The sequence below is a fragment of the Ochotona princeps genome, chromosome 18 (genome assembly GCF_030435755.1).
Source record: "Ochotona princeps isolate mOchPri1 chromosome 18, mOchPri1.hap1, whole genome shotgun sequence".
NCBI lineage: Eukaryota > Metazoa > Chordata > Mammalia > Lagomorpha > Ochotonidae > Ochotona > Ochotona princeps.
This window is the reverse complement of record NC_080849.1, coordinates 14,020,719-14,040,960: the sequence shown is the minus strand read 5'-3', so window position 1 is coordinate 14,040,960 and position 20,242 is coordinate 14,020,719.

The following is a 20,242-nucleotide window of genomic DNA, read 5'->3' as shown; positions in this document are numbered from 1 at the left end:
ACATACACTTTTTTAAATAAGTCACTATTTTACTACGGTAGCTCTCTGGCAAAGACTGTCCTGCAAAATTCTTGCCCCTGTGACAATGTGTGACCTTACTGGAGCAGGTGGACTCTTCCATTGTTTTTCTCAAAAAATGCACACAGTCCTAATATAGAAGGTCAAGATAGTCAAGTCGGTATTTTGGATCTTCCTCCACTGCCACCCAGGCTGCTAACTGCTTCACTGAACCCCAAGATCCTTGTGTGTAACAGCGGTGACAGGTAGGTGACTGGTCCCTGATGGGTCTAACCATCAGTGATCCCACACTACTGAGGCAAATGCCTTTAAATGACCCTAACCCAGTCCAAAAAGTTCTGCTACTACCCCAGAAAAGACCCTCACTCTGAGGCAATGGAAACTTAGTCCAGCAAGTGACACAGAGAGGCAAGAGCTCCTTGCAGAGAGGTGAAGGGAAAACTGCACCCCTGGGAGTGATCAGATTTCCCTAGTGAGGCTGATGTGACACCCAGGTTGCACTCCTGGACCAAGCTGCTCTGCTGCGGCCGACTCTGTTCTCTTTGCATGCACTCTGGGGCCAGAGCAGCCTGTCTTCCTCCACATGCTTTGCTGCAGGCCTTCCACAAGCGGAGAACAGAGAAACCAAGCAAGGCATTAAGGAAAAAAAGTGCAGGGAAAAAAAAGAAACAACAAAAAAACACCTCTGGTTCTACTTTTTATTTTGTTTTATCTTTTGCCTTAAAAACATAAGCATTTTTTATTCTTTCTTATTTCTGTCTTTAAGTGTAGAAAAGCCTCTCTACACACTGCAGGAAAAGTTGATACCCCCAGGAAGATGATCACATTCACCTTGTGGCTTTAAGCACCCCAAACACATATGACAACCCGGCCTCCTTACAGCAGAGTGTATATGTGGCTGGGCCCCTGGTAACCCTAGCTCTGCTCTCGCTGTTTGTGCACATTCCCAGCAGTGTAGCTGCCCTTGTCCTCAGCACCTACTGAGGATGCCCACATTGAGTCCTGGCTTTACTCTCAATCCCAGCTTCCTGCTAATAGGGACCCTGGGAGACAGCAGGTGATGGCTCAAGTACTTGGATCCCTGCCACTGACCTGGGAAATCCAGGTGGCGTTCCTATCTCCTAGCCTAGCTCCAGCTATCGCGGGCTTTGGAAAGTGAACCAGTGAATGAAAGCGCTCTCTCTCTCTCTCTCTCTCTCTCTCTCTCTCTCTCTCTCTGTCAAATAAGTAAAAATAAACAAATAAATTAAAGACATAAGTCCAAGACAGGAAGGTCTACAGTTTCTTGGTGTAACTCAGCAGTCATTAGGCACACCCCACACCCCACTTTGGAGATGACAGCTCTAAATGTCCTTATGGTTTGTGACTCTTCCATTTCTTCAATCTGTTTCGGGGGGGGGGGTCGGGGTGGCGGTGCATAGTACCTGAGGTCCTCCTACATAGCCATTCCCCTCGGCTGAGTGAAGCTGTCTCAGAATATGAAGACTTTTGTTACCTGGATGAATGTGCCTGAGGTGGGAAGAAGAGAAAAGATCAAGCTTCACTTTCACAGGATCTGCCTCCAAATGCTGCAACAATTCAGAGAGCTTTGCATGCCAGTCATGCCTCAGCATTAGGTTGCACATCATGAGGCATGTGAAGAGGTGCAAGGGTAAGTTGGCTCAGCCTCCACTCACAGAGCACTTGACCTCCTTCCACAATGAGGAGGCTGGAGCAACACTCGCAGCTCAGACTGAAGGCAGTTAGATGGTCGTGGAAACATGGCAGGAAAAGTAAGAGGGTAACTTGCTGGTGTTGACTCTGAAGGACAGGCATGTGGGAAATGGGGAAATAGGACTTCAGCAGAGGGGTAAAAGCTTAAGATAATGAAGATGCATAAGGGACTGCTCTAAGGAACACAGCGTTTCCACTGAAAATCAGAAGCTGCAGGAAGGCCAGAAGGTCACTTTCAGTCAGGTAGGCCTGGACTCCACATTGGTTCTAGCACTGACCACCTGGGTGACCTGGCCCAGCCATCCGAGCTCCGAGAGCCCTGATTATCCCATCTGTTTGAGCCAGGTACTGAAGCTCTCAGAGCTGCTGCAAAAAGGAAAGAAAACAACTCAAGTCAGGCATCTACTTTGGTGCTTAGCAAAGAGAGGCTCTTTGTGGAGAAGAGCACTGGGGAATGTCTGCAGAAGATGAGGTCTCCCCCAGCCCTCGGGCCCCCTCTGTGTTGCTCGCTCATGAATGTGAATCACTCCCTCCTTCTCAATCAGTTAGGATGTTAACCTAGCCCATGCTAGGGCTCAGTGATGAGCCATCTGTGTTTTGCTCAAGAATATAAAATGTGAAAGCAGACTTCCTAGCTATCTAGGCCTTTACTTCTTTATCTAGAAATTATATGCCTTCATTCAATAAGCATTTATTCTGCACTTGTTATGCACCTGGCATTTTACAAACAATAATGCTGGAGATACAGCAATGAACACAAGAGATAAAGATTCCAGGTCTAGAAATACATATGTATGAGGCACGCCTGGAACACCTTGCCATCCCCAAAAACAAAAATGCAGTTATCAGAGATCATGTCAGAAGTGCTCAGGAACTAATTTTAAGAGGCTTCCTTTGACCCCGGAGAGCATCAAATAACATGAACATTGGCAAGTCATTGAAACATATCATCACATGATTAAAACTCCATCAGTTAATATTGAGAGATAGAAAGATGACTGATAGATGATAAATTCATATAGAAACATATGCTGCTCACTGAGATATAGATAGATGATCTAGATATAGATATATCACATGAATAAAAATCCATGAGTTCAAACTGAGATACATAGTTCAAACATAGATACAGAGATAGCTAAAGATATAGACTAGTTGTTATGTTTGAGGATGCTGGATTCAGTGCCTTGAAAACCTGCCTTTCCCGAGTGAGTTGTTATCTCAAGGTTAGCAAGGAGATGTTTTATTCTGGAGGAGTATTCCAGATAACAGATAAAAGCATCTAGGCCATGGTCTTCAATGCCTGTTCAAGCCATGAAACAGCGACAACCAAACACCCTGACTCTTACCTGACCAGAGCTGTCTGAGACACTCCTGGCTGATAACAAAAACTAAACCTGAATCTGAAGACCCTAAGAGCTGACAGAGTTAGCAGGAACCACCAGGAGTGTGCCGAACGACATCATGTGAATGCAATCATTGAGACACAAAACAAACTGCCCAGTTCCTTCAATAAAAATAGCCAAAAGACGGAAAACAGAGAGGGCAAGAGAAGCCCAAGAGCTCAGGAGAGATATCAATCAAATGCAATCTGTGCTCTTGTGACACGACACAGCTCATTAGTAACAAGTCATTTTGGTGTTGAGGAAGGAGTTTTAGCTTGAGATGATGAAAAAGTTATGGAGACAGTTGATGATGATGGTTTCACAACTTTAAATGTACTCAGTACTACTGAGGCAGGCATTGCCACTTGGGAAGTCCATATCTTATGACAGAGTTCCTGGTTCAAATCAACTCCTCCACTTCCAATCCAGCTTCCTATTAATACATACTTTGGGAGGCAAAAGATGACAACTTGAGGACTTGGGTCGCTACTATCCATGTGGAAAACATGGATGGAGTTCCCTACTCCTGGCTTCAGCCTGGTCAAGTCCTGAACGTTGTAGGTATTTGGGGAATGAACCGGCAGGTAAAAGGTCTCTCCATTTGTCACTGTTTCTTTCTGACCCTTGATTTTAGCCAAAAAGTGGCTTTCTGTTTCTTTCTCTCTTTCCCTTTGATGTAAAATGAAAATAAAGTTTAAAACTTTAGTGATTAGCATGCTAAATTTTATGATATGCATAGTTAACCACAACGGAAAAGTTTTGTTTATGAGACTACAGGATCACTTTGAGCACTAACTGGGCACTTGATGATATTAGGGAATTATTATGACTATATTTAAGTATCTTCTTTTGGAGATTAATATCAAAGTATTTGTGGGTTAAATCATATGATGACAGATTTGCCTCAAATAAATGCAGTGTTACTGGAGCTGGACAGGGTGGCATGAACAATACAAGATTGGTCTGGAATTTGTGATGACTGCAGCTGGCCACAGGATACAAGGAGTTTATTGTATACTTGAAATGTACTACAATGCAAAGTTTTAAAAAAAAATCCCTAGCCTCATAGGCTTCACATTGGTCTGTGAACAAGCAAGCAAACAATTAAATAGAATATGCAGAATATCAGATGATGGTAAGTAGTAAGTATAGGGCAAAAAATGTCAAGATTCTCTAGGTGTAGGAGCAAGTTGGAAATACAAATTCAGAAATTTTCAGCAGATACAGATATTTAAAAGCCTGGCTTCGTTCATCTAGGGCCTATCTGTGGACAGAAACCAGTCATCTGAGTTTTGAGTTTTGGGATCCTTTGAGGTTGAGAAGCTAGGGAGAGGAAGACAACTCAAAGAATTCTAGTAAGGAAAATTTCATAGGGCGGAGGAGGAAAACCTACAGGAAACAAACATATTTCAGGCAGGGAGTGACCACCTGAGTCAACAGATACCAAAAACTGAAGACAGACCTTTAGATATGGAAGCTGCTGGCAACCATGGCCAGACTGGGCTCTGTGGAGGGTTGTAACAAAAGCCTCAGCTGAGTGAATACAGGGAGAAACTGGAAACATCAACAGACAACTGTATGAGGAGTTCAGTTTTAAAGGGGATGGTAGACCAGGCTGGTAGCTGGAGGCATACATAGTCAAGAAAAGCTTTGGTTGGTTAAATATTTATTTATTTGGAATTCTGAGTTACACAGAAGAAAAAGAGGGAGAGAGAGAGAGAGAGAGAGAGAGAGAGAGAGAGAGAGAGAGAGAGAGATCTTCTATTCTGCCAGATGGCCACAATGGTTGGGACTAGCCCAGGCCAAAGCCAGGAACTAGGACCTGCATCAGGGCCTCCCACATGGTCACAGGGATCATCTTCCATTGCTTTTTCCAGATCAACAGCAGGGAGCTATATTAGCAAGGGAGCAGCCAGATCACAACCAGTGCCCATATGGGATATCAGTGCTACAGGTGGTGAGTTTTTTTTTCTAAGATTTATTTATTTTTATTGGAAAGTCAGAAATACAGAGAGGAGAGACAGAGAAGATCTTCCATCCATTGATTCACTCCCCAAGTGACCACAATGGCCAAAGCTGAGCCAATCTGAAGCCAGAAGCCTCCTCTGGATCTCCCAAGCAGGTGCAGGGTTCCAAGACCTTGGGCCATCCTTGACTGCCTTCCCAGGCCACAAGGAGGGAGCCAGATGGGAAGTGGAGCTGCTGGGATTAGAACTGGCATCCATATGGGATCCCGGCCATTAGGCCATTAGGCCATCGAGCCATTAGGCCTACTGGTGGTGGTTTTACTTGCTATGCTACAATGCTAGCCCCAAGGTTTTAGTTTTTTAAAATGAGAAATTTTGAGGAACACTTGTAGGTAGTTGTAAGTGAAATAACAGAGAGCAACAATGTGATGATAAAGGAGAGGATTCCTGAAGCCATGAACTTGAGCAGGCACTGGCGAATTTGATCAACCGCACAAGGACAAGGCTTAGCCACCATTCACAACAGCAGGAGAAAAGGTGACTGGTACCTGTGGACAGACTTAGTAGGTGGAAGATGCAACAGACGATGCTCCGTACTTATTATCCCTGATTTCTCAAAGGAATCATTAGCGGAGAGCAAGAATGAGAGAGGCGCTGCAGCGATTTGAGGAGACTAGAGAAGCTAGGACAGAGTCATGCACGTGAGTGAACAGTGGCATGACATACTCCTTAATACAGTTATTGTGGCAAATTCACATATGAGAGGTGCTTAAAATAATGCCCAGCAGAACAAACAACAAGTATTAGCTCATATTTTTACTACTGTTCCTGAGTTTTCTTAATTTTCATGAATTGTTGTTACTTGTAATGTCATGGGTCTGACTAAAGCCCCAGTTTGGCTCCAGTTTATGGGTCCTGGGATGAACCCTGGAGAACCTGTGGAAGCCAACAAAGCCTGCACTTGCCAAGGACATCTCCTCGCCTAGAGAAGAGCCCTCTCTGGAATGAAGCCTTCGCCGGCAGCAGCCATGGCAACAGAACACCGTGTGCTGCAGAAAGGGGACACCACAGGAGCAGAGAGCTCTTTCCTGGTAATTACAGACTCTGTCTTGGAACTTCATCAGGACCTGGTGTGGCCCTGGGACTCCCAGTTCCCTGGGAATTCAGGGTGGTGCAGCATGTGGTACAAATAAGAAATAATACACAGTGATGCAGACGCTGGGAATTCTGTGCAGATCCTCCACGGGGCACTGCAGCTTAGAGAGGTTAGCTGAAGAAGGTGAAACTGAACCATCCACACAGGTACAGAGGCAGGGCAACTGGGGAGATGGCAATGATGGCAGTCTTGAGCCAGGCGTGTAAAGGTTGGGGAGGCAGTCCTCTGGCACAACATGTCAAGCCACTTTGAATTACTCACATTCCTTTTGTGTAAATAAGAGTTTTGAGGGGCTGGCACTGTGGCACAGTAGGTTAAGCTGACATTGACAACACCAGAATCTCATATGGGCATAAGTTTTCATTCTAACTGTTCTACTTCTGATATAGCCCCTGTTAATGTGCCCAGGAAAGCAGTGGAAGATGGTGTGAGTGCTTGTCCCCGGGGCATCCACATGGATGTGGATTGTGCTTGTCCCCTGTACATCCACATGGGAGAGTCAGCTGGAGTTCTAGATTCCTGGCTTCAGCCTGGCCCAGCCCAGAACATTGCAGCCACTTAAGAAGTAAACCAGAGGATGGAAGATTTTTCTCCGTCTCTTCTCTCTACATGCAAATCTGTATTTCAGATTAAAAAGTTTTTTAAAAAAGAATTACAATGATGACAATGGCAATAAGTCTCATACTGTAATTCTGAAGTTAACGTTCCAGAGGAGACTGAGAATGGAAAAGGCCAGGTTCCTGTGATGACTGGCTTGTATGTCTGCTGCAACATCCTATCTGATGTACTCTCCTGTGCATCCCACAAGGCAGGATTATCTTTTTTTCTCTTTTTTTTTTTTTATTCATTAATCACATTGTATTATGTGACACAGTTTCATAGGTACTGGGATTCTTCCCACCCCTCCCCAAACCCTCCCACCATGGTGGATTCCTCCACCTTGTTCAAGTTCAGTTCAGTTCAGTTCCTCCAACAGTTCAAGTTCAGTTGAGATTCCCTCATTGCAAGCATATACCAAATATAGAGTCCATCATCTTATTGTCCAGTCAAGTTTAATGGCTTCTTAGGTATACCCTCTCTGGCTTGAAGACAGAGCCAGCAGAGTATCATCCCGATCAATTAAAAGCTCCAAAATACCATCAGTAAAAATTTACATCATTATGGAATTAATTGACATAGTAATGAGTAGCCAATATGTTAAAAATAAATGCTAGTTCTTAACCACCTTCTGTGACCACCTCATTGACATTTCAATTTTAGTTTATACACAACATATAACATACATAACATAACATGTTATACATAACATCATATCATCTTAAATTAAGGCAAACATGTGGTATTTAACCTTTTGGGATTGGCTCATTTCCCTTAGCATTATGGTTTTCAGTTTGGCCCATTTGGGCACAAAGAACTGCATTTTGTTTTTTTTAATAGCTGAGTAGTATTCCATGGAGTAGATGGAAGCAGCCAAAATGCCCATCAGCAGAGGATTGGATAAGGATTATCTTTTGATGGTGTCAATGAGCTTCCTTGCCTCTGGCTTTTAGGCTGCGTCCAACTGATAGAAGAACCCCAACTGACAATCAGAGGCTGAGAGGAGCATGAAGCTGGGTATGCACTTGACACAGACTGACTGCATCCTCTACTGAAGGGAGGTCACAGCCCCCACCTTCCTCACCTATCCTCTCTAGGTTTCTCGGAGACTACAAGGGGTAAAAAGCATCCCTTTGCCCCAAATGGCTTAGACCTCAATTGAAATTCAATTAACTATAGGTATTGGTAAGAGGTACAAACAGGAAGCATCATACAAGTGCAGAAGGAGACACAGTCGGTGCACACTGCACAGTGGGGCATGGGAAGAGCCCGGAGTTTAGCAGCACAGATGCTGACACTCCCCCCTCACTGGTGGAGTGATTATTCTTCTCACAGGGACTCTGTGACATATGCACTCGATACATAGAATACCTTCAAAAAGCTCAGTAAAACCAGGATGCTTCCTTCCCATTAAGTGGGAAATCTGCTTTTCAGTTGCTGAGCCACTTGGTCATATCCCCACCCGGGTCTCCTCCACATGACTCTGCACTCTGTACCAAAGCTAGTGATAGGCAAAACCAAGCCCACTGAGTCATAAGCTTTCCTACTCCAGCCCATGCTTTATCACATTTTACAGTTGATGCATCGGTACCACTAACAAGAATATATGCTTTGCAAGAGCAAGGACCCTATTAATCTTGCCCACCAATCTCTTCTTATCAATCTACTCTGGTGAGTTTCTAACCACTCTGTCTCATTCCATCATTGCCTGCCTCACACAAGCCAACCTGTCCCTAGCCCCATCACATACCACTCTTCACAGTTATCCAGATTCAGTTCCAAAACTGTTAATCCAGTCTTGCTGCCCCACTGCTCAAGACCATCCAGAATACAGTCTGAACCCACATGCTATCAGGGAGCATGTGATCTTGTGCTGGCGCCCTCACTCACAGCACTGAACCAAGCAAAGCTTTCAGTACCTCGGACAAGCCAAGAGGTTTGCCTCTGGGTCACTGCATGCACTACTGCTGGGATGTCCAGCTGGTTCCCTGCCCTGTCCTCTCAAAAGGGTCTTGTGTCACATCACATTTTCCACAGAGAACTTAGCTCCAAATGAGAAAAGTGTGTTTACTTATCCTTTGTCAGCACCTGGAGAAGGGACCTCACCTGTCCCTTTCACCGCTAGATCTCAGGGCAGAGAACACTGCTCAGACGGAACAGTATGTTCTCAATAAATGCTTCATGCATGAAGGGGCAGGATTCAGGTGAGCACAAAGATGCTATAGAGACATGCATGGGGGATAGAGAAAAGTTCTAAATAAAGGTAAGGTGGAAAGAAACAAACCTCATGCCTTATAATACATAACTGACAGGAGCTGGGTGGCCAGAAATAAAGAGCCAAGTCCACGCATAGGAGAAGTATGGGGATTCACACTTGGAAACCACTAGAAAACAAATTAGAGATGACCCAAATGAATACTGTTTGGCATCTGCACCTCCATAGGTGAAGAGGAGGTCAGAATGAACAGGTTCTACAAACGGGTTGCTCTAAGCAAAGGGTACACACAGTTATGCAGCCAAGCAAAAGCCCATGCAAAGCTGGATGATGGCTTCTCAGGCCTCCTGTCCGGAGGATGCAGTCCACAGCACCAAAACTGCACCACACTTGAAGAGCCCCATAGCACAGATAAGATGAAAATACAAGGGAAGACACAGGGGCACATCCTCTCCAGGCGATCCATGCTTGTAATGTGTACCAAAGCAGTTCTCTAGGAACATGATCCCTAAGAAAATGTGAAAAAGAGATGGGTCATAGGGAGTGCAAGCTGGACTAGCCAGTCTTCAAAAGAAACGCAGAGACAGCAGCCCAGGACTACGGGCAGAGTGCTATGCAATAAGGACTCATGATAGGCCTTATGCTTTGGAGACCTAGGAGAGCCATGTCTTTTCCACTGGTTGAAAGGGGATGAGAACCAACATATGAGCTGTCTTACTGCCTTAGCATCCTCTCCCACCCTCTCCCTCTTCCCCTTTGCCTTTCCTTCTGTCTTCTTCTAGATCTGCACTTTCAGATCTCCCCATCCCTTCTTTTTTTTTTATTAATTTAGTTTTTTAGATAATCTTACTTAGCTGATTAGGGTACAAAGGGTCAAGTGTTACAGGAAAGTGGGTAATACCATTGTTTCCGCACTAACATCATTTTTCCCCTGTATCTGGGGTCAGGGGAGAAACTAAGGGAAAAGCCCCACCCAGTATCCCACCCATCCCAGGTCCCCGATTTGAGGCACACTCCGAGGGGTCCTGCTCAAGCAGTTTTGATAGTTCAACAGGTCTGAATTGCTGCCAATCTCACCGTTCCAATTGCGATGAAACCTATTCAGAATCCACTGGCTGACATAGTCTCTTCAGGGTTGGGGTTCTGAGATCAGCAGTTCAGTTGGAGGGATCCCCAAAGAATCTCCAAAGATGATCCCAGACCTGATTCTTGTGTGAGCTTGCCAGTACAGGGTCTGGCACAGTCCATCGCCCCAGTCAGCTTATGCACATGTTGGTCATTGCAATTGCTGGGTCAGTTCTGCTTCCGGCCCTGTCTTCCACTTGAACCAATGGGTGTTGCAGTCTAGATCGATCCTACCCACTTCATACTCAGTCCTCACACAAACCAGTGGAAGCTTCAGCCTAGTTGGGGCGACTACCCATAACCCCCATCAGGCCTGCTCCCTACCCTGGTTCCCATGCATGCCAGTATGTACCGCAGGCTTGTTCAGTCTGTCCCACATCCCATTTTGCTTTCATACTTGTCAATGGGCATTGAAGCCTAGTTCAACCCAACCAACCTAGTATCCAGCCCACACACACACTGGCAGGTGCCTTTCTGTCTAGCCACCCCTGCCCCTGTCCTGGTTTTCGTGCTCTCCAGTGGGAGTGGTTACCCATGAGGGAGGTGCCCACTATCTCCCTACTAGGCCACTCCAACTTCCAGATTATTCACTCTCCAGGTGGCTCTGACATTTAACTTAACAGAATTAGCCCCCAATGCCAGTCTCTGCCATCTGATGATGTGGCAAAGCCCAACCAACCCTCACCCACTCTCATTTTTTCTTGCACCAATAGGAACAGTTTGTCCAATCTGGCCCTTCCCCAATCTAGCTCACGTGAGGCCCACAGGTGTTGTTCCCATCCCTTCTTCATTCCCTTTCCCTTTCTGCTTCACTCATCTCACTACCTGCCCTCATTCATCCCATCCTGCATCCTTGAGAGGTGGGCTGTGCAGAATGTGGTCCTTGGATTCAGACAGACATGGTCTCCATTCTGGCCCTGCATTCAACAGCTAAGCAATGGGAATGAGCCACCTGGCTCACACTGTTCAGTTTATTGTTTAATGAAAGGAGAAACAAACACCTCATAGTGGTCTGCAGAGAGGTACCGAGGCCAGGCCAAAGATGCAAATGTAGTTCTGAAGTCACTGATTTGCCTGTAGTCTTCTATTCTGTGCTACTGTCTATGTTAGTTTCCTTAAGTCGTTATAACAAGTTCCCACAAACTGAGTTACTTAACACAACAGAAAGACATTTTTGTCACAATTCTGGCAAATCTATCCATTGTTGGGCTCCTGCTCCTCGTGACTGTTAGCATCTTTGGAATGCCCTGGCTTCTGCTATGTTGTTCCATCATCACCACAGTCTTTTTCTCCCTCATCTCTGTGTCCACGTTTTCCAGTTATAAGGATGTTGGCTAGGGGCCCACCCACATCTTATGTCACATATAAGGTTTTGGGGAGGAGGTTAAGGAGTGCACAATTTAACCCACATCACTCTCCTTACGTTTACTTATGCCCAATGAAGAGTGGGCAATACTGGAAATACAACTACATTCAGCAGAAACACCATAGAAGCAGTCAGAGAAGATGCTGTGTTGGGAGACCTGACCCTTGAGCCCTATGGAAACACACAGGTGTGTGCAAGTCCTGAACTTGAGCAAGGGAGATGGAAGTAGCTTGAATCCCAGTCCTTCCACATGTTTTGTAAGCTTTGGGCTTTTGAAGGAGTCACAATCCCCTCCTGGAAAAATCTATCACATGTACCACATGGAGTTTCTAGAACTGAAAAATAAACTCTGACGTCAGGCACATTCCATAGCCTCTCTGAGGTTATGTCCATGTTGGTGAGATAGGGATACAATAATTACATGTAGGCACTAAATCTGTAAGGATCCAGTGTGATGTCATCTGCAGCAGGCCTGGCCCAAGCTTGACTCTCAAGCTTCAACCCACAATTCATCTCCTGGGTTTGTTTGTTTCACATACCTAGAGATGCTGGCAAAGGGAATACAAGGTGTCAGCTCATTCCATGGCTCCAACACCATCTAGAGCCCAGTTCTTCCTGCATTTCCTGTATTTCAGCCTCACTCTCTCCCTGTCATGCCTACAAAAATGGCCACCACCAGGGCAGATCTCAAAACAAAGCCAACAAAGTCAGGGGAAGAAGAGGGACTACCCTTCTTGATCGTACTTTAAAACCAAGATAGGTTTTCTTAGCACCTCTCCTCATGTCTCACTGACTAGATATGGTTCATGCTCCCTACTCCAAGTGGCACAAATACGGCAGTGTCATGGTGTAATGGGATTCATCAAGAATTGCCCCTAATGAGGAAAGGGTGCTAAGGAGTTCACCTGAAGTACCTGTTGCAGGTGCCAGGAAGGAGTCTCACTCTGTTTTGAAGTATCTGGTAGCAGGTGCAAAGCATGTGGGATAGGCAAGTTTCAGCGCCATCCTCTGGCCATGAAATTCAGCAAACAAAACTCTGCTTCTCCCTACACCTAAAAGAATAGATCAATGGAAGCAAGATAAGATGTGCCTAATTCTAACTTTGTTGGAGATAGAGAAATAAGGAAGACAGATGATGCTTGCTTATAGGAGGTACCAATAGCAAAGCAAAGATACCTAGAGTGCTTTGTACATGTCTAGTGCCATGCCAAATATACTGTCATCAGTTTCCCTCAAACACAGTTACCACTAGTTCCATTTGAGGTTGGGTTAACTGAAGCACATAGGTCCTACGTGGCTTTTCTTAGGTCATTAGATAGTCCCCTTATCTCCAGATTCAAGCCCCGGGACGGTGACTCCAGACCAATTCTATACTTCATCCCTGAACCATTCTTTCCCTCTTGATGACATTTTAAAAAAACAAACTTTCAAAATGACAAGGATGAGTTGCCCAGAGAAGCCAGAAACAGAAGAGAAAAATAAATAAGTTGGGTTAAGGTAAAGAGATAAGAAGGGGCCTGGCGCGGTGGCCCAGCGTAGTGGTTAAAGTCCTTGCCTTGAACAAGCCAGGATCCCATGTGGTCATTGGCTCTAATCCCAGCAGCCCCACTTCCCATCCAGCTTCCTGCCTGTGGCCTGGAAAAGCAGTCGAGAACGGCCCAAAGCCTTGGGACCCTGCACCCACATGGGAGACCTGGAAGAGCTCCTGGCTCTCGGCTTCAGATCGGCACAGCACCGGCCTTTGTGGTCACTTGGGGAGTGAATCATCAGATGGAAGATCTTCCTCTCTGTATATCTGACTTTGCAATAAAAATAAATCTTTTAAAAAAGAGATAAGAAGAATCACATATTCCTACTAAAAATTTAATAACAGATGGGAAGTGATTAAGACCTTGGTGACAAACTAAAATACACACACACACACACACACACACACACACACAGGAACATGCAATTTTCGAAGGAAACGATAGTAGGACTATTTTTTATATAACTGATCATAGATGACTTGCCAGACAGTTTCACATCAGCAACACAAAGAGAAATTGAGTTTCTACAAAAGATTCACCACAAGACCTGGAACTGAATCTAGAAAGCTGTTCAGTGTCCAGGCAAGCTGCTCATAAAGCTGTGCCTCTGAACCTGTCAGTCATTACTCTCCATGCCCTCCCTCCATGTGCCAGAGAGAAGTGGGAGCCATTCTCTGCAATCACCCTTTGGGGAAATTGATCAGTGGATGGAAGAACCTACCCCCGGTCCAGTCCAGTACTGCTGCCTGGCCAGGGGCCAGGCTGGGTCACGGGCAGAGCACAAATGGAGAGACAATGATGCAAGGAGGAATAATAGGGAAGGAAAACGAGGTGGAGTGAATCCAAAGGACTGGAAGGTTGCAGCTATTGGAAGCAGTGTTGTGGATGGGAAACATTTGCAAGAGCTATCTTGTCAAAGAAAGGAAGGTGGTGTGCTCTGTTTTGAATAGGCTATGTTTCAGAAGAGGGTGGCACACCCAAGATGGCATTAGATGGGCAAGACTGGAATGCAGTCAGCACTGTTCACACGGGATAAGAATACTTGGGTGGAAATGATCACTCATCCAGTTACCAAGCATATGCCCAACTCTGTCCTAAACTCCAGAACTGCATTGATGATGAAAATAAAGGCTCTGCCCAACACAGTTCACCTGCTCAGTCTCACCCCTTGAAGACAAGTCATCTTGCCCAGCTGCCCACACCCTTCCCTGTGTCCAGTGAGACCATGCAGAGAAAACAGCAAACCTGAATTTAAGGCAAAACAAAAATGAAGAGCAAGACAGTAAGACAGGTGACTTGTCATCAAAGAACAACACAGAATTGAGAAGCTTGCATTTTATAGAAACCAAAAGAGGAGTGAGTTTAAAGAGGAAATGAGTGTCAAATGGCGCAAGACTCACAGCAATGAAAGTCATTTAATTTGACAGCCGTTGCCATTGGTGAGCTGCTAGCAATGGTTTTTGATCTTCATCATGCATCAGAGGCAACCAAGCAACTTTAAACCACACGGATGCCTGACTCAGTTGTGCTGCAGTGGGACCTGAGCGCTTGCTGGTACATCTCAGTGGCCCAGACAACTGGAATGCACAGACAGAGTTGAGAAATCCTGCTCTACTACTCTAAAGCATATTCCTTCATTTCCTGTAGCCATGCCACATAATATATACATAATTCAAAACATCATGTTATACATAATAAAAACAGAAAATTTTATTTGCCAATTTAAAAGAACCAGTTAAGTGAAAGAAGCTTTGCAATCAGATTTTAAAAAAAAAAGGAATAGTGATTCCAGGAGGGTGGTAGCAGAAGCTGGGTTGCAGGGAATGAAAGGAAAGGTCTGCTTTTTCAATAGAGAGACTGGCAGTGGCAACATCAGACATGGATGGTTAGCCTCAGTCCCCCTGCCTTACCGTGTGGTTTAACCTCTGTGTGTCTTATCTGTGAAATCATGATAGAAATACTTGCTGTGCCCAACTCACAGTTTCCTTGGGAGGTCAAGATGGGATAATAGATGTGAGAGTTCTTTGAACAAAGATTGAAGTGCTATAAAAATGTAAGATTTATATAGTTGTCAGGGTTTTTTTCTCCCCAAAGATGGCCCTAAAGATAGTGATTATCAACTGTAAAAACCTTCGTGGAACCAGCAGCCCTTTCCACAGAGCTCACAAAGACAGCATCCTTTGATAAGTGCTCACAGCTACTATCTAAAGGTCTAATGCTGTTTGCAACTCTCACTTGCTCACAGCTAGCCTTGCACTGGATCTATAATAGATGCAGCTTCCACAGTCTCAGAGGGCCTTCCTAAAATTGCTAAATAACACAGCAATCCAGCAAAAGCCTGAAGAGTTGAATGCCGCCATAAAGGTGAAAAAGTAAGTCTAATGTAGGAAGGTCCCCATTAGGTTGTCAACCCTAGGATGATAGAGAAAGGGGTGGGCAGAGGACAGATTGAGAGCCATCTGGGAGAGCAAGCAATGCTACAATGTTGGAAAAGCCTGGTTTACCAGGTCGAGGGAAGGACCCTCCAAGTCAAAATCAGCAGCAGAATCCCATGACCTTGAGACTGACCCAGAGCCCAGTGCATGCCAATCTATACAACATGAGGGGACTCCAAAACACTCCTGAAAGGGGGAATTAAAAGGGCCCAACACAAGTGCCTAGTAGTTAAAGTCCTTGCCTTGAATCCGCTGGGATCAATATGAACACCAGTTCATGTCCCAACCACTATACTTCCCATCCAGCTCCCTGTTTGTGGCCTGGGAAAGCAAGAAAGGGTAGCCCAAGCCTTGGGACCCTGCACCTGTGTGGGAGACCTGGAAGAAAGAGACCCGGCTCCGGATCAACTCAGCTCCAGCCGTTGCGGCCACTTGGGGCGTGAACAAGTGCATGGAAGATCTTTCTCTCTATATCTGCTTCTCTCTGTATATCTACTTTTCCAATAAAAATAAATAAATCTTCTTTTAAAAAAAAGGAATTAAAAGACAAGTGGGGTTTTTTGGTGCCAAAAAATATTGTAATCATGAATATGAGAGGCCTTCAAAAAAGTTTTTTTACACTAAAAAATTTATCTTTCAATTTCCTTTCTGGGAGTTATTTTTTCAAGATCTATTTTTTTTTTTTTTACTTGAAAGGCAAATTTTAGAGAAAGAAGAGACAAATAGAGAGGTCTTCCATCGGCTGGTTCACCGCCTAAATGGCCTCAATGGCTAGAGATGAGTCAGGAGTTTCATTGAGTGCAGGGACCCAAGAACTTGAGCCATCCCTCACAGCTTTCCCAGGCCATAAACAGAGAGCTGGGTCAGGAGTGGAGCAGAAAGGACTCAAACTGGCATGGAAACAAGGTCTGGGGGAAAGGATAACTTCACACTCATTGAGTCCAAGTTCAAACTCCATCTTCTTTGAAATAAACGAAGTACCCATTGACGGGGAAGGGATTGAGAACAGATGGTACATCCACAGAATGGAATATTGTCCAGACCTTAAAAAAAATAAACAAAGCCCTGTTATTTGCAGCAAAAACGAATGGGAAGTAGAAGGCTTTCTGTTAAATGAAATAAGCCAGGCGAAGAAGATAAAAAACCAGTTTTGTTTCTTCTATGTAGAAGCTGAAATAAGTCCATCTGAACTTTGGAAAGCTGGTGACTGGAGACTAGGAAGGGGAGGAGGGGAATGGAGGGGGAGGACACCAGCTACCAACACACAAACTGAAGGGATAAATTCTAGCGGTCCACTGCACAGTGGCGTGATACAGCTAACAATAACTTATTATGTATTTATGAATACAGAGAAGCAAACTGCTCAAAGGCTCTAAACATAAAGGAATGACACAGAGAGGAAAATAGTACTTATCCTGATTTTGCAAGTACACATTTTCTACATTTATTGAAATATCACATTGCACTCCATAGATAAGCATATTAATTAACCAATTTTTTAAATGTTTAAAGAGATAAAAACCCTAAGTAACCTGATTCCATCATCACACATTGAGTATATGCATCAAGTAATTACAATTTGCCTTACAATCGCAAATAATTACAATGACATAATAATTGACTTTATTTCATCTTTTGCATCAAGCGTTGTGACACAGCAGGATAAACTGCTCCATGGGATATTCACATCCCCTACTGAAGTGTTAAGTCCCAGCTTCCTGCTAACATGCCTGGGAGGCAGCAGCTAATGACCCAAGCACTTGAGTCCCTGAGACTCACACAGGAAACCCAGATGAAGTTTCTGGCTCCTGGCTTTGACCCATGCACGTGGGAAGTCAAATAGAAAACTAAGCTCTATCCCACTTGGCCTTTTAAATAAATAGATTACTATCTTAAAAGTAAATTCTGTCTTTTAAAAAGTAGTTGTCATCCTGGTGAAGTTATTTAGGTTCCCTAAATTATCTTTTCCCCACATCCATGGAAAGGAGTAAGCATTCTACCATATGTCATTATTGGGAGCACAGTTCGAAACTGAACTCGAACAGCTGTACTACAAAACGTGGTGCACTCCATCTTCTTGGCTTCTAGCAAGACTGTGTTTAGGATAAGGGGTCCAATGGCCTCCTAACTTTGGAGCCCCCTGTGAGCACAACACAGGAGATTTTGGCCAGGTGTAGGAGCTTATAATTAGGGTAGGGGGTCCATAGCCCAGAGAGAGAGACGTTTACCAGCCGATCCTCAAGGATTCCATTGTTCTGTCTATGAAAGCAGAACTCATCAATAAATCAGCAAGTGGCAGTGCAGTTGTCCAAATTGCATGGAAATTTTACCATTTCTATACTGTTGTAATAACACACAAACAAAACTGCAGTTCCTCTTGCTCTCAAAGATATGCTGTTGACAATTACAGTTTCAGAGGCACAAGGTACAAAAAAAAAAGCCCAAAAATCTCAAGATGAAAGCTAAAATTAGATTTCTTTTTAAAACATCTCCCCTGCTAGGCTCTAGGTAATGTTATTGCAGCTGCCACAACCATGGGTGATTTTCTGTACCCACAGTCAGTAATAAAGAGACACAATAGACATAAGAATAGCTTAAAACTTAACTGTAAGATTATTTTTCAAGTAGCTTCTCCAAGTATAATACCTTTGCTTCTAGAAAAAGTAATCACTGCACATATTTGAAAAGTCGAAATTCTATGCAAAGGCCTGTGAGATTAACACCAATTGAGCATAATAGCTCCTTCCAAACCATTTCCTAGCAATGGGACTACAAAAAGCCTTGAACCTGAAGATGTTTTTTAAATATATTTTATTTATTCAACAAAGAAAAAGACAACCTGAAATCCTTGTGTACCTTTCTGACGGAGTCCCTTCACTGAGCTGTGAGAGAGGCATCAGGCTGTGAAGGCACACATGGGCTATTCCTCACCTTCTTAAAAATATAATCACGGCAAATATCCGAAATGCTACAAGGCTATGCAAAAGGATTTTTATAGATATGCAGACAAAACTCCTGCAATAAATATCATTTCAAACTAGTCCCAGGGTTGACAAGAAGCAAACGAACGTGCATTCACCTGCTGGCCATGGGATGCATGGAAAAGCTGGACGGAGCAGTGGCTGTCCCCAACCCTGAGACAGTGGGAGGGACTGGTAGTGATCACAGGGCATCCACCCAGGGTTGACATTTTGCTCCACGTGTGTAGTAATATTAAGGCAACTGAATCTAATTACTTCATTAAAAGTGGACTTCCCCTCAGGATGGCAAGCTCACCCTCCCCACGCAGTAGATGACCTATCTCTACTCCTGGACCCGCTTCCATGCTGCTGGGAAGCACAGCAGCTCCCTGCATGTTAACACTGAGCTCCTTCCATTCTGGATGTTGTGCTGACGTTAGCAGGGATGGCCAGCCCTCCCTGACCAACCGCCAGTCCTGCCCAGTTTTCTCCCAGTCCCAGAAATGGCCTTGCATTTCAGACATACCACCCTGGTCTTTTCCTTGGTGTCCGCACCCCTCCAGCCTTTCTCAGCAATCCTGAGACACAACGACGAAAGGAAAAGACAGAAGTCTGCATTCCACTGGGCCCTGGAATATCAGAACTCACCGGAGCCAAATTCTCCTCTGCAACTGACTGGCTGTGTAATTTTGGCAAGTTACTGAACCTCGCTGAGACTTGTTGTTTCAGTTCATGCAATTTGATCACTGTTACATTTTCAGAAGGCTGGAATAAAAGGTTGAATGAGATCAGTTATGTAAAATATCAGTATGATAGCCAACACATACCATACAAGTAATAAATATTGCATCAGATAATCAATCACCATTGTCGATTGGTTCTCACTGCCAAAGCATGGTGCTTCTAAACTCCCCAAAGTTGCACACTGCCAGCTCTGTCCCAACGACCTACAGGCAGTGTGGAAGTGCAGAGAAGCTGGGTTTTGTGGTCACTGAGACTTTTTCTTGAGTGAGTCCTCAACACTTCCAGCATCCATTTCTCCAACTACCAAGTGAGAGTAATTAACTACCCTTCTTCCTCTTCATGGGATCCGGCAACATACGGACAGTCCCTGGCATATAATACATGCTCTATGCATCTTGGCTGTGTTGCTTTACTCCCTTGCTCCTCACCAACCTTTCCCTCTTGTACTTGCACAAGCTAATGGCCCTAACTACCCTGCCCTCTCTCGCTGTCTCCATCTGAAAAATTTTGTGCACCCTCCCAGGCTCTCTTCCATCTGGGATGCCTGGCCTCTGCAACTTTTCCCAGCACTGAATGTCATTTATTTTCCATTGGGAAACAAGACGTAGAAACTGCAGGATGCTGGCTCTGTGGCCACTGATAGATTCCTTAGAAGCCAGGCTGTCAGGCCAGCCCATGCAGAAGGAACTCCTGTCCCATGTCACCATGGAGCAGTCATCCAGTGCACTCCCCCTGAGCTCCCTAGATCAGGATCTCCATATGGTCTGGAAAGGGTCACTTGTCCTCACTGAAGGCAGCTCCTTAATGTCTTATTCACACATGTGGCATAGAAAAAAAACTGACTTACTGATGAATTCAACACAGCAAGGTTTGTGGACGGTGGACAGACTAAAGGCCACCGATATGTCAGCTGATACCCACATGAGTGGCCAACTTCTCACCTCTCCACAAGACCCATCTCCACCTGCTTTCATACCCACTTTGTGCTAATTGGACTGAGTCATTCCTCCCTATAAGCTAGATGGTTCTGAG